The sequence below is a fragment of the Ammodytes marinus genome (genome assembly GCF_949987685.1).
Source record: "Ammodytes marinus genome assembly, chromosome: 7".
Lineage (NCBI taxonomy): Eukaryota > Metazoa > Chordata > Actinopteri > Uranoscopiformes > Ammodytidae > Ammodytes > Ammodytes marinus.
Genome location: NC_137211.1, coordinates 17,913,467 through 17,928,133, shown reverse-complemented (window position 1 = coordinate 17,928,133; position 14,667 = coordinate 17,913,467).

The following is a 14,667-nucleotide window of genomic DNA, read 5'->3' as shown; positions in this document are numbered from 1 at the left end:
GCTGAGGGTTAACATGTGCAGGTCGTCAGCAGTTTCCAGTTGTCGAGTATCCAATGACCAATCCCTCCCAACAATTTTTTTTTTGTTGGAGACGTTTTTTCCCCATTGACAGACAGAAAAATATAGACGAGAGGATGTTGGAGTGCAATACATGTGCTTGACTGATTCAAGCAGCACGGTTACAAAGTGAGTGGCTCAAACAGCTATGCCACCTTTGAGAGGTCAGCAGAGACCTTGGAAAGCAATGTTCTCCATGTGCAATTTTGCAACGGTCAGAGTCCAGGTCAATAAAGAAGTGTGTCACATAGTCAATATACCATATGTGGGGAAAAAAGAAAAGAAAAAGTATGGCGAAAATTTGACTAATATCTCCATCCGTTCGGACTAAAATCCCCCATTTCTTTGCAGGTGGATCAATATCAATATATCTGCTCCATTTCAGAGATCACAAAGGCTGTATGGGACAGACAATCATATCTGCTCGGCCGTCAATCGAAATAAAGGACCTTGTGTGGAAAGGCTTGTGACAAGCTCTTATTGTCTCCTCCGTACCGTGGTACACTGATGCAGGCTCATATTGAGAATGACAGTGCCCAGGACTTCACTTCTCCTTGCCACTGACCCAGTCGATCACTGATAAGCTGCCTGTAGAAGATTTCACCATGTCCTGTTCAGAGTGGGAGATGTGCAGTCAATAAGCACTTCCATAGAAAATGGCCTGAAAATCATCAGGGAAAGAAAAACAGAGAACTGAATAAAAAGTATAGTGGACAGGGAGTCCTCCTAGCATGGATGTAACATATATCTTCATACAGACATGCAAGAAGATGATGACAGTTATGGCTGAACCTTTGAAATGTACTTGTTTGCAGTGAGGGTGTCCTGCCCACGAAGAACCTGATTGGACAATTTCCTCCACCCTAACCCTGACCCTTTGTCTGTTTTGTTTGGCCTTCCTGCAAAATGATCCACTCAATAGGGGACCAAAGAGAACGCATAAGCATAACAACCCACTCCGGTCGGTCATAGAATAAAATGCTAAAGCGCAAGGTAAAAGCTATGTTGCACTAAAGATTATTGATGAAGACATCAAGATAACTGTGATTTAAAGTATGGAACATGAACTTGTCTATTTGAAGGACAGCTTGTCTGAAAGAATGTGTATGAAAAGTTCACCCCCTGGTGGCAGATTGGAGTAGCATCCACACTTTCAGAGCTTTAGCCAACGTGCATGAGGGAGTAAAGCCTGTCAGGCATGCTGATTCTCTCAAGAGTAGGGTACATCAACACATGCCATATGTAAATTATATGATTTCTTATTCATACCACCTCAGAGAAACATTCAATGAATTGCAGAGCATTTCAGACAATTTAACCGTTTGACAGACACACAGGAAATGGAATTTAAAATATCAGGAGGATTAATGAGAGTGATGTATGCTGTCAAAGCGTAACCCTTTGCATAAAAGGTCTCACTCAGTTTTGTTTCTTCTATTTGGAATACAAACACCATTCCTGCTGTTAGCAGGGAGATACCATTACTGGCAAAGAGGGGGGCCAAGTAGCTCAAAATAATCTGAATAAAATATGTCTATGCAACAGGGAAAACAAATATTATTATATATCAATGTCGAGGGGTGCTCCGGGGAGAAAATGTAACATGAAAGTTCCAGCACAGTTAGCATTGGCACATGTTCTTTTATCACATAGGCCGCTGTGCAGTACAGATGTTTAGCCCCCAGCATGAAAGCAGCCATGCAGAAAAAAAGGTGGAGAGGAAAAAGAGGACAGACCAGAAGAAAAGGAGAGAGGTGAGTTTGGAGACAAAAAACGAGCGAATTCCCTCCTCCAGATTTTGGCTTTGTGTTATAGACACTCACACTCAGGCAACAAGCAAGGGGAGTAAAATAAACGGACAAAAAGGGTTGGGAAAATCCCTTTGGACAGAGGTGGATCCTATAGGCTTCAGTCTCTACCAGTTATCTTGAAGGCCTTTCATAACCTGAGGCTGGGCAACAGAGCTGACTAAGATTGCCGTCATTCCCGTCAAAAGAGCGTACACTCAGATGCTGAATCTACCACCAGCCCGGCGCACATGTCCAACACAGCAGGCTGCTTTTGGCAAAAAGTGCAACACTATAATCTACTATGAAAAAGAGAAGAAGACGGCTGTGTCTCCTTTAATAATCATGTAAACGACATGGTTTGTTGAAGGCAATCCACAGGCTCACAACTGAGCCAATGTTGACGCATCACTGTGATTCAGATAGGATTAGCATGTCTTGTATGAAGTCATGAGCAAATCCAGCACTCGGCAGAATTCAGAGCCATGAAAGCAAGAAAAACATGTTGTAGGAAAGAATATGCTGTATAAGCATGAGTCAGTCGGAATTCTCACAGTAGGAATGGCTATGCATGGGAAATCCTTTTCTTTTCAATCATTAACCAGTAAACATAAAACCGTGGAAATCAATATGCCAGATTAACATGCTCGGTGATATCTTGGCATGTTTGGTGCAACATTGTTGCCGATAAACATATCCTCGTGTCTGTTTTTTTTTTTTTTAATTACCAGAGGAACAAAATGTTCTGGAGAGATGCATCCTTTTTCTGGTGCACCCTTCTCTCCTCAGGGCTGTCGCTTGTGACGCTGCCATTGGCAAAGACAGGGGCTTATTATGGGGCCGCTGCAAACCACACGGATGCATCGGGACTCGCTTCTGCTCCCCAGAGGAAAACTTTAACTCACTGAGATGCGCCCCTTAGAGCCCAAAGAGCTCCCATTGGTTTGCTAATCCTCACACATGGCCGACACAGCTCAGTGCCAGCCTTGCAGATTGTCCAGCTGCTGAGAGTTTTTTTTTAGCGTGCAAATAAATGACAGACTTTAAGCTGACCTGAGCTCAGCCAGAGGCCTAGTTTGGGGCTCTTCTGGCCAAATTGCTGTAGCATCGGGTTAGTGGCAGGAAACAGGGGGAGCTTTCAAACACATCAGAGTGAGTCACCCGTCTATACAACCTATTCTCATCTATTCATGTCTGTTATGCTCTTACTGTGCACGCCTGTGGTCTGTTGTGATCTAGTTGGTTCTGTCTGAACATTATTGATGGCACGGAGGAGGAAATCTTCAAGATGTCCCGCAGTGTGTCAAAACCATTAAGAGATCAAACAGTTGATCAATAAGTAACCTATAGGAGTGCTTGGTATAATGACTGCAGTAATGTGGACGGTGCTTCAATGGTTATAATCCAGTTGACTTGATAGAATGCTTGTAGTGAGTTTAAAAAAAAATAATAATAAAATGCTTGTAGTCATTAATGGCAGTGGACAGTCACTGTAGCTTTCAGACAAGTTAAAAAAAAATCAAAGTGTTATCATGAAGGTAGACAGGTAGCCTATAAAACAACAAACAGCATGTATCCCTGCTTTAAACAGTGACTCACTTCCAGCTCTGTAGCACTATGCCCACATCTACTGATGTGTACTGACAGCATGCTCTGTGCCAGCCCATGTGCTGGCAATGGGATGCATTGTGTGTCGTTGTTGTCGTCTCGGGCAATATCAGCACGCATCCTACGGTTGCAATCTCCAGTGGAGGCGTATTCAAAGCAAACGCTGGCAGTTGTGTTTGTGTGCTCTCTCTCCCCCTCTCTCTCTCTCTCAGTCTGCAGACCTAGAACACTGCTGTCAAAGGCTCGGGCTCAAAGTGGAGGAATGTGCCGTCAGTGCCTCACAGCTCTGGTGACGCACTCCCCATTTTTCATCAGTGCTGGCGTCACTTGAACAGGGGCATCGCATTAAGAATCTCTCAGCCAATAATGGAAAATGGGCATTCCTGCTGTAACGGCCTTATGGGATGAATGCCCTCTGAGTGTGCGTGACATTATCTCGATGAAGGGCACAGCCCATTGCTGTTTATGAGCCACCATGTCCGAGGCAGCAGTATTATTTATTCAGTGTGGTGCTGAAAAACATGGATAATGATCCATGCACAAAATTCAGATCTCCTGGATGGTAATGTCACAGACAATAGGATTACAGAGCATTGGGGGTTTAAAAAAAAAAAGAAGAAAAAAAAACTCCCATAGGGATTCATATCTTTCGCTCTCTAAAATAAAAACAAATGTGCATATTATTAGAAAGCACATGTTCTTTTTTCAAGGAACACGTGCAATTAAAAACTACTGAAAAATAAAGCTGGGCATTCATTTTCTAACACTGAAAACAAAACCAACTCAAATGGGAGTGGATTTAGGAACACCATTACTGTTATATAATGTTTTAAGTATTTTACAATATACAACATTTCCAGTGTGAATGTACAGTATGTGTCATGACATGGCAGCACATTAACATATCTGGTTTGATTGCGTATTTGAAATGCCTCAGTTGTTCTTTCTGCATGCTCTGCATTTTCAGGGCTTTCCACTGGGCTTAATGGAACATAATACACATATTAAAGTATTCTACCCAAGGCAACCTCAGTGGACTGCAGAATCCTTAAAGGCCAAGAAATCCTTCAGCTCAGCCCAGGATATCGTCCCCTTGGCCTTCCAGTGTTGCAGGCACAGCGTTAATACCAAAAAAGGGACTGCAGCCTGCCAGCGATGATGAAATGACATTTACAACAGGACAGACTCATCCTGCTCCGGCTCCTCATTAAAGGAGTTTTGGTCACACACCGTGAGCTTCAGTTTGTTGGACAGACCAACAGTCAAGCCGACGCATTAGTGTCAATCTGCGGCACATCTCCAACAGCGGCGAATGTTTCACAGAGTCATCGATTTGCAGCACTGCACTTTCACCTTCCTGAGCTCTGCCCCTCGGCCTGGTCATGTGACTCTGTGGTTAAAGCTTTCTTTGGACCAAAGCTGCAAGGAGGCAATCAGTCAGCCATGATCTCAGAACCACACAAAGACAGAGTTGCCTTTTTATGCAATAACGCAAATAGAATAAGGCATACAATAAAATTGTTGTTAGTGGTACATGGAGAAAGAAAAAATCTGAGGATTCTCTTCACGCATTAATGTTCCCTGTATAGATGGAAATGAGACAGAGAATAAGTGTGTGAATAGCTGGGGGCAGATTGCCTGTGAAGGACTCAGGACTCTGTAAGGAACCGTGAAGGTGTCATATTCATTAAGATGACTGATCCCCATGTATGGTATTAGATCATGACATGACAGGGTAATTCCGCTCAACATTATGCACCAGCTGGTAAGCACATGTGTGGAGAATGTAAGTTTTCACCTACAGTGTTTACACTTACAGGGTTGCAAAGGCATTATATATTCCTAAGTGGTGCAGACGACACACACTACACAGAAAACTAACTTAAACGTGGCGTCTGCATAGAGAGAAGCTAGCAAAATGCTTATTCAGCTATAGTACTGATGGCATTGAGTATTAGGCAAGGGTAAATTGTACAGCACTGTGCCAAAAATACAAACCCTGACACGACTCTCCACACAATTTAATATTTATCTTTGTCCCAGCACATCTCACACAGGATGTATTGAAGTAGATATGCAAGCTTTCCACACACAGACTCATCACCATCCCAAAAATAACAGCTCAGACCCAGCCAGCCGCATTTCTCACACACACACACACACACACACACACACACACACACACACACACACACACACACACACACACACACACACACACACACACACACACACACACACACACACACACACACACACACACACACACACACACACACACACACACACACACACACACACACACACACACGCACGCACGCACGCACGCACACACACACGCACACACACACACACATGAGAACACACTCACACCCACAAATACAGCAGAAGCTGCGAGGAACTCATGTGCCCAGTATGGGCTGTCACAGCATCAACCAGATATGAGTCACGTTCCTCAGCCGCCAGTGGCTCTTAATCCATCGCTCACATGACTCTGTTGTGATTCAAATCCTAATGTTGGGTTCACCATGAGAAAAACAACACTCAGGTTTCATCACTTAGTGTGAAGACGCATGGTATCAATTCATCTGCGTGAATGTTCAGCTTTCCCATTCATGCAAACAAGCGTATGATCCGGCTCGCCGCCCCTCCCCGGGAGAGAGACGTTGTTTACAGGACGGGAACATGAGAGGACGGGACAAGGTCTGCATGCCATAGGTGACTCAGCAGAGACACTGGAGAGGTAGACACCGTGTTCTCCCACCCACACCCACTCCACTGCTGTCTCCATGAATGGGAGATACACCAGTGCCGCCCAGTGAAACGTGTCTGCCTGCCTGCCTGCCTGCCTGCCTGCCTGCCTGCCTGCCTGCCTGCCTGCCTGCCTGCCTGCCTGCCTGCCTGCCTGCCTGCGTGCATATCCTACAGCATTCACAGCGACATCAACATGCTACTCACATGTCGTAGAGCCGGTAACCCATGGCAGAGCCCGGTCTGCTGGGGTCCCGTGTTCGCCTGGGGTCCGTGCTGTTCACCACGGCGCGCCACACGCTTGGCTTGTCCATCCTGTCAATGCTTTGTCAATGGGGGACTCGAAACGGTGGGGATAGCGCGCACACACGAGCTCACTCACATTCACTCTCACTCTCCCTCTCCCTCTCCCTTTCCCAGTCACAAAACACGGGCTGCCTGAGAGCACTGTGTGTGTGTGTATGGAGGAAAGGTCCAAGAGGCTGGCTCCTGGTGGGGAGGGACTGTTGATGGGTGATGGAGGGAGGGATGCCACACAGACCCCTAGAAGCTGAAGGAGCACTGATGAGAACACTATGTTGTGAAGAACTGTGGATGATTGTCAATTCTCTAGTGGTTGCTAGTGCCTTTCTGAAGGCTGCCACTCCTAAATATAAAAAGATGACACAACCTGCAAGAGAGATTTTACACACACACACACACACACACACAGCAGCATCTGCGTACACAACTCTCCACCCTCTTATCTGCTCCGGGTAGTACAGTCCTCAGCAGGGCCAGGGGATTGGCTCCTTGGTCTCCATAGAAACAGGAGGAGGATGTGTCAGAGGTAGAGCTTATTATCATGCCTCCTGTCCCCTCCCTCCCATTTTGTTTTCACTCCCTCTCTCTCCTCTCCTCTCCTCTCCTCTCCTTGTCTCCGTCACTCTTTTCCCATTTCTTCTCGTCTTCTCACATATCCCCCTCCCCCCCTCCCTCTCCATCTTTCTCTCTTCGGGAATCAATGCACTTTTCTCTGTAGTGTCTTTCAAAACAGATGAGGCTTTTCGGTCTAATGAGGGGATGTACAAACAGGTAAAGATGCAGCGCGGCTCTGGCTAATTATGTCTTCAGAGAAAAAGAAACGGTACTCAGGAGTGAGACAGACAGGGGATAGTGAAAGCAAATGCAAATTTCAATAATAATCAGAGGGAAAACAAGTCATTAGTTAAAAAGGAGTTACAACTGTGTTCCTACAGTACTGTACTTTGTATTGTCAGAGGCACACTGTTTTGAAATAAAAAACTGTGTGGCTTGCACCGGCATTGCATCATGTACCATGATACCAAAACCAGAAAGGAAGGAAGTGTGAAATATTAAGCAAAGATTAATGGTAATATTACTGAAGTTTTTCACAGATAAATGTGACAAAATGAACAGAATTTTTTTTCTTCTTTTGTGTAGGAAATAGACGGCACTGTTGTTGACAGCTTCACCTGGTAACAACATCCAAAGCGGGACATAACGAGGCAGGAGAGTGTCTATGGAGACAAGCTCTCATCAGGACTTTATAAAGCCATGCACACACCCACCCACACCCACCCACACACACACACACACACACACACACACACACACACACACACACACACACACACACACACACACACACACACACACACACACACACACACACACACACACACACACACACACACACACACACACACACACACACACACACACACACACACACACACACACACACACACACACACACACACACACACACACACACACACACACACACACACACACACACACACACACACACACACACACACACACACACACACACACACACACACACACACACACACACACACACACACACACACACACACACAGTGAGCTAGAGACAGAAACCCTGGGCTGATGGCATACAGTCTCCAGGGGGGGATGCATTTCATCCCGAGCAGCCTGGATGACACACAGCGCTGTCGGTGTTTGGAGTGTTAATGCCAAGTTGACCAGTTCTGTCAGTCCTCTGTCTTTTTGTTAATGAAACAGTGCAGTGGCTAATTGAATCTGCGTCATCTCAATGTAATTACACTGGCAACGTACATTCTAATTATCAAGCACAAGCGCGGATCTCTCCAGCCCTTAGTCTGTATTTGTGTGTGTGTGTGTGTGTGTGTGTGTGTGTGTCTTTTAGTGCTATTTTTTGCCTGTTTTTGTACATCTGTGAGTGCAGAGTATAAATAAATCCTGCATAAACTCTGTAACACTTCTTATCCAAGATGTTTTAACAACTACTATAAAAGACTGCCATTAATACAAATGTATTGTGCCACTGCCACCCAAAGGAATGTACTAACATATGTTGTGTCTTTGCAGGATAATGCGTTCCCATTTAGAGCAATCCATGACCTTTTCCTTTTGCTCCATCATCAGGTCATGATATCCACTTTACACACAATATATCTCATAAGATGGAGATTGCCATTAAACCCTTTTATTTCCATAACCTGATATCACAAATCACAGTCATCTTTACAGTCTGTACAGCATATGACAGACTCTATGTTAGGCCCTAGTGGGACCAATGTGTGTGGTCTGTTCACCAGTGTGTGTGTGTGTGTGTGTGTGTGTGTGTGTGTGTGTGTGTGTGTGTGTGTGTGTGTGTGTGTGTGTGTGTGTGTGTGTGTGTGTGTGTGTGTGTGTGTGTGTGTGTGTGTGTGTGTGTGTGTGTGTGTGTGTGTGTGTGTGTGTGTGTGTGTGTGTGCGTGCAAAGCAAAAGGTTGTGGGGGGGATGGGCCGACAGGGGGCAGGCTCCATTCTGTTCCACACCTGCAAACCCTGAATGTGGTGTTAGCAGTCAGGGCATACACACAGACAGAGGAGTGGAGCAAGATGCTCTTTCAAATTGTCAAATAACCCTCGAATCAACAGTGCGGCCTTTTCCACACACACACACACAAACACACAGGTGAAAGTTAAAAATGTTGAGAGAAAAAAATTGCCACGTTTGTCCCTGCAAACATGAATCCATGCTGCTATGTGGCCTTGTAGTTGCAAAAATATTGCATATGTTGGCCTTCTGGTGCCAACCTCCCCACTCTCCTCTGTCACCATATGGCCCCTTTTAACCCAGCTGGCCGTGGTGTATGATGTGGGCTGCTGGACTGTAGCACGAAGGATTCTGTGCAGGGCTGTGTGCAGAAGGCTTTCCCACGTTCTAACCTAATCACCTAATGTCTGTCCTCCCTTAAATAGGGAGATCATGTTCACTAACATTTTAAAATAAATTTGTATAAAGCCTTCTCAGCTAGCCATAATATCCATTAATGCATCTCACATACCCTGGCACGGAAAGCAACATTAAGAACAGATCTGGCTCTGTTCTGTTTGATCACAAGTTTGTTTGCACTTGAAAGCAGACCAAGTGACTGAGCAACATCATCATATCACAAGATACAACATATGCAGAACATTTCCTTGAAATCTCAATGTCCTTTCCCACCATGGAAACAATGGGATCAATGTGATCTGACCAAGGCAACAATGATACATATATATACTCACTGTATGTATTCCGTATATTTCAGTTTGATGCACAACATTTCATAAACTGAAGAATACTCCATTCATAAATTAAAATAGGTAGATTCATTAATGGTGAAAATAACCTTCAGATCCCGGACACGCAGATTTCCCTGACAAAGCTTGTGTCTAGCTGAGTTGGTTCTCGGTCTCTGGTGCGTTGCCTCAGCTGACATAAAGAACGCTAACTGCTGGGAGGGAGGGCACAACACAGCAAGTTCTGTACACTCGAACTTCTCAAAATAAATAAGAGAGATTGATGTTCAACTGTGTAGTGTTTCATTATGTGTCTGCACAATATGTGGGAACAACAGTATATACTGCTGGAACTGTATGTGCTATAGCAGAAGTAAGTATTATTTTGTCTTCAGCTGAGCCGCCTCTGCAGGGGTCCCGTCTCCTCTCATGAGACTTCACCCACTTTAAAACACATCAGAGAGAGAGAGAGAGAGAGAGAGAGAGAGAGAGAGAGAGAGAGAGAGAGAGAGAGAGAGAGAGAGAAAAAGAGAGCCATGCATTCACCACAGCACTAAGATCTGGACACCACAAGATGGCAGTGCATCACCTCTTGTTTATGGACAATGCTGCGAGACTATTGAGCCAAGTGAGGGGGGGAAAAGCAAAATAAAATCATTAATAACACCATTAAGGTGTTTGAGTATGAACAAAGATATTTAGTGCACTAAATACCAGGAAATAATGTCAACATGTGCTTTATAAATGATAAGTCACACTTATAATTATATCTCAGCCCACTATGCCTGTACAGTCCCTTCAGAATTGTTATGTTCCATTATTTTAGTAAGTTGCTTTGATAAAAAAAAAATACACAAAGGCCTACTGTATGAACGTTTCCTTCCACAAAAATATTTTCCTAACCCCTCCAATAAGTGTCAACAGATGGAAACACGTGGGTGGACATTGACCTCTGCACCCAAAGGGCGAGAGGTTCTGATTCCCTGCTGTTTTTCCATGTAGCAAAAAGCAGCAGCCCAGCCTCTCTGTGGCTCACTGGCAAAGGCTTCTTCTGTCGCCGACTTGGCTGTGAGCCTGAGAACATCAGAGGCAGAAGACAGACAAGCTTTTCATAGCAAGCCAAACAAAGAGAGCCGTCTCTCTGCCTGAGGTATAGACAGAGCTGTTTCTTGACCCCTTTTCGGGCCACTGCTGAAGCTCGTTGCGACCATCGGAGAAGTTTGGACACACGTAGACAGACACACACACACACACACACACACACACACACACACACACACACACACACACACACACACACACACACACACACACACACACACACACACACACACACACACACACACACACACACACACACACACACACACACACACACACACACACACACACACACACACACACACACACACACACACACACACACACACACACACACACACACACACAGAAGAAATATTCAAATCCTTTGATTCAGTAAAAGTATCAATACTTTAATCTTATAATACTAAGCCTAATACAATTTCAATTCCTGCACGTAAAATGTTTTAAGGGGTCTTTTGAACCAATTGTCACCTCAACAATTTATTATATCTTACCCATCATGTTTTTTTAACGTTAAATCTTAGTCTAAAAAGTTACTGTAGCCGTCAATAAATGTTTTGGAGTAAAACTCAAGGAATTCATTTACAGAACAAAAGAAACTCAGTTACCGGTACTTAGTTTCCACTATTGGATATTTCTCCGCAGCCTTATATCTGTACTCCCAAACTGATCATAACACTCTTGTCATCCTGTGTTTATTATCACTGTGTTCCAGCAATAAAGATAACACTAGCCAGCATTGACCCCCTTGTACATCATCCCATCTAGATCAACTATCCTTGTCAATGCCTTGGGTTTCCATTTCGGGCTGTAGTAAAAAAGAATACGTCATTTGCCTTTATTCTCTTAAATGGTCCATCTTGACTGAGACAGTACAGAGGAGGAGAACATGCTCTAAAATATTGCAAGTGAATGTGAAGAGAAGAGGATCTTGTAATTTATCAGTTATTTTGCATGTTTCACTTGCTCTCAGTATGGCCTGTCCTATTCTCTCACACACACACACACACACACACACACACACACACACACACACACACACACACACACACACACACACACACACACACACACACACACACACACACACACACACACACACACACACACACACACACACACACACACACACACACACACACACACACACACACACACACACACACACACACACACACACACAGGTGTGTGCTACTCCTTTGGTCCCTCACCTCATCCCAAAGAGCCCTCCTTTTGCCACGATCTGGGCAGCAATACAGAACAATGGAATTGCAAATGCCTCTTATCATACTGTGATATAAGATGTGAGGCGCTCAGAGGCCTTTTGCTTGATATTACTGGAGCTGCTGGCATGGAGCTGATGAAAGGATGCTTGTATCACCTGGAGGCTTTCAGAATCACACTAATGTCACACATGATCATGTCGCTTTAGACACCTGGATGTTTCTTCATTACTGCCGAAGGGACATGTTTACTTCCAAGCACAGTGCACACCACACAAGCTCCTGCCTTTTTCTAAAGACGAGCACAAGGACACATATTTTTGCCGGCTTTTAGTGCATATGGATTGCAAGGTTTTCTTTTCATCTGCTGCTAATAGGGTGTGTGTTCATTGCATTGGTAGCAGTGGTTTAAAGCAAGTGTTTTTTTGCTATTAAGACTTAAAACCGAGGTCAAAGTAATCATGTACTTCCACATGGTGATTCACAGCTCTTGACATTGAATGTGCACAGAACAAACTGAACAGAGCATAACATAAAGAGAAACAATGCATTGAGTAACGTAATCGGAGGTCACCACACTTGCAGACCTTGAACAATGTCACAGGCTCAAATCATCTATGTCTTTTTTCCCCAGGTATAATTTAGTTTTGTTCAATTAATGAATGTTCCCTCTGAAATGCTAAAAAAAAAAGCTTGAATACACACTGCAGTTTCAGAGAAGCTTTTGACCCCTTCATGCATGAGATACAAATTCCAACTCTTTTGAATTAAATTTCAAAAAGAAAATTTTCAAATGAGGTACAACAGTATGCTTAACAAACCACTGAATAAAATAAAATATTACGTGAACGTTTTTTTGCGTTGGTCCTTGATAAATAACTGAAATTATGGATCTGTTACCAACATTTTGGCCATTAGTCATCTGTCATTGCAATTGGTAGGATGGCCTAGAGGAAAGGGGCCGACTAGTAACCACAAGGTCGCTGGTTCGATCTTCGGCACCGGACATGAAGGTCTTACTTGTACAACTAGTGGTGGCTGCCGGTATTACATGTACGGTGCCCATCATCTCTACCATTGTGTCCTTGAGCAAGACATGTTATCCCTAACTGCTCAAGGGGTACTGTAGGATGGCTGACCCCGCGCTCTGACCCCCAGATACACTTTTGAATAAAACATTTTAAATTATTGTGACAATGCACAGTCAACCGTCTTAAAGAGGTAAATAAATGTGACAAATAAAATGTGACTTAAAAAAACAGCTCAATATCATCATTGAACATTATTTTGTGCAGTGGCACTTCAACTCTATCTAGAGCTTAGTAGCACAGGGACTAAACATACATATGAAACGCAGCCAATTCTCTCACGACTGAACACTAGCCATGACATTGTATTGTGTCATGATCCTTCAAAGCTATTTATGTGCGGGGTGTGGCTGTCTAAATGCAAACCAATGGCACACACACACACACACACACACACACACATAAAACAGCAACACATACAAATGCACACATCCAAGCATTTTCTACCTGGACCCAAAGGACAAACAACAGAGCTAAGAGAACAGAAGGCTTCAAGAGAAAGGAAAAAAGGCTTCACATTCTCCCATGTTAAGTTAGATTCAAAGCAGCCCCATTATAAAGCCACATGGCCGTGTTCGCTCCTGGATCACTGTGTGTTTTGCAGTGATGGAGCTCCGTGGCGCAGCGTGGAGCCTGTAATTAACTCTTGGAGAATGCGATGAAGAAACAGTCGCAGGGAGCTTCAAAGGTGCAAAGAGCATTCCTGAAAGTTCAGACGCACATTAGGGGAAGTGGGGCCCTCTGTTTCATAGGCCTGTTAAAATCATTGTGCAGTTGTGATTTCCACATCGGGCAAAATCAAAACTTCACAATACGAATAATAGCGGTACATAAAAAAAAAAAAAAAAAAACAGCGCCAGTAAAAGAAAGAATTAGTACAACTGGCTGAATTTTACAGGAGGCGGAAGGCCCTTTCATTAGTGCCGTTTTTAAGTCGACGCTCACTACCGGACACTCGTACAACCGCTCCTTCATTCACAATCACCAAGGACTGTTTGCTGCCACATACAATAAATGTTTACCGTGTCGTTAAGCCCTTGTCCAAATGACCTCAGATAGTGTCAAGCCCTAGCGCAAAGTGGAATAAAGCTCAGTAGCAAACAATGCAGGACTCAGGAACCCACTTATGGTAATACGTCTCCCTTTCTACTGCATGTGTCACTTGTCCGCCGATATTGGCCCCCGGCGGTTTGATAACAGCCTTATGAGCGGCCTTCCTGCCTCCAACCGTCAGCAAATGACACACTGTCTGTGATCCCACAAAGGCAGCCCATTCCCGGGGATCAATATAGGCTCTGCAGTGGTATTATTAGAGGGTGCCGGAGATAATCACAGGTTCTGTGCTGAAATAGTCATTCACCATAATGAATATCATTAAGCATCTGAATTATTCAGACGTGAAATGGAGCCCCTGGTTGGTTTTAGATGGTCAGCCGCCAAATCAGAACACGACACAAGTATAAACGGAGTGGTGAATGCAGCTTTACGAGC